Genomic DNA, 1655 nt, shown 5'->3' on the forward strand with positions numbered 1-1655 from the left:
ACATATGCAGGAAATTCACCAGATTTTTCTGACCAGTTCAACCATTGTGAAATCTTGGTGAAATACATGGACATCTCATTCCCACTTGCACTCAAAATCTCTGGTTAGGCAATTCTGACGAAGACCAGGAACAAGATGAAAAAGTGAGAAATGGTATCAATTGCAAGAAAAAAATGGAGTAGGATCCAAGCAAATTTATTCTTTGGGATGCTGAAATTAATCGGCTTACTATGGCTTGTAGACTACTTTCCAAAAAGGCCACCCAGATGAATACTAGGGATGAAGATGAGTATACCCCTCTTCATTGGGAAGCCTAGAGTGGCCACTTAGACTTTGTCCATGAGTTGGTAGCTCAAGGCAGATATTCATGCAATAACTCTGAATGGCTCACAACCCTGCACAGTGCTTATATGTGCAATAATACTAGAGTGGCTTCTTTCTTAATTCATCATGATGCAGATACCAATACCCAAACTAAAGGCCTCTTGATTGCCTTGCATCTTGCTGCTGGAAATAGAAATAGAAAAGATACTCTGTTGAACCATTATATCAAACCAGGTCTGAAGATCAACTTGGATGAAACTGCATTTAATATTGCCACAAAAGGATAAGTATGTATCACTACCTCTTTGAAGTTGTGGAAGGCTGTACAAATTGTTCTCCTAAGTTGTAATGGTTTGGTTAAGTTTCTTAAATTTCAAAAATGCCAGTCCATCCTTTGTGTCCCTTAAATTTTTTTTTCACAATACAAAGCAACAGCAATATCTTACTTTAAAAATTCATGGAATCCATGGTATTCTTTCAAGAGAATTGCCTGACTTTTATGTCAAAATGTATTAAAGAGTTGTTTGTATACATCTATAATGATTTCTGCAGTTTGTGATTTTTTAAAATCAGAAATAATTTTAACTTCTCTGTTGAAATGAATATTATAGAAACTAAAGTTTTCCTTGTAGTTTTCTGAAAAAAAGTATGTCTGTGTTTGTATAATATCCATAATCTATTTCATTCGCTCCTAGATATAATACTTGGAATTCTACATTGTTATATAATGTATAGGTTCATTAATAAATGTGTCCTTTCAGACTGCATTCCATATAGAAGAAGTTTAAGATTTCTTTTTTTCCTAGGTCCTTATATTATTTTATTTCCTTGGGATAAAATTACAATGTTATCTAATTTCAAGTTTTGTAAAGGTTATGCTATGTAAAGGCCTTTCTAAGGTGAAGAATTAATACACTGATGTCAATCTAACCTTTAATTCTATAAATTACATGTATTGTTACACTTGTTTTTTTGTAATTAACTTTTTAATAACTGTTTTTCATTTCTTGCATCAGAAGAAAGAAAAAATATGGAATACTTCACAAATTTTCATATCATCTTTGTGCATGTGCCATGTTAATCTCTGTATTGAAATTTGGGTAGACCTGCTTCTGAAGCATGTACTACCCTCTAAATTTAAGTACTTAATGATGCAATCTTTATACAGGCATCTATCCATGGTTCCCTACTTGTAACAAGGAACCCTTATTGTTCCTAAAAATGCTATTGATCTTATTTCTCTAAAATTCTGTGTATAGTGGAAAATACATATCGTTTGGTCGATTACTCACATTTACAATTTTTTGTCAATTTCTATTTTGTCATTTTCA

The 1655-nt window shown here is 32.4% G+C and overlaps 1 pseudogene; it reads right to left on the bottom strand.

Moving 5' to 3' along the window:
• Window positions 1–1348: 1348 nt before the first annotated feature.
• Window positions 1349–1445, bottom strand: LOC138821719 (U6 spliceosomal RNA; annotated as a pseudogene).
• Window positions 1446–1655: the final 210 nt, after the last annotated feature.

The sequence above is a fragment of the Dipodomys merriami genome, unplaced genomic scaffold (assembly GCF_024711535.1).
Source record: "Dipodomys merriami isolate MVZ:Mamm:240054 unplaced genomic scaffold, mDipMer1.0.p SCAF_93, whole genome shotgun sequence".
Taxonomy (NCBI): domain Eukaryota; kingdom Metazoa; phylum Chordata; class Mammalia; order Rodentia; family Heteromyidae; genus Dipodomys; species Dipodomys merriami.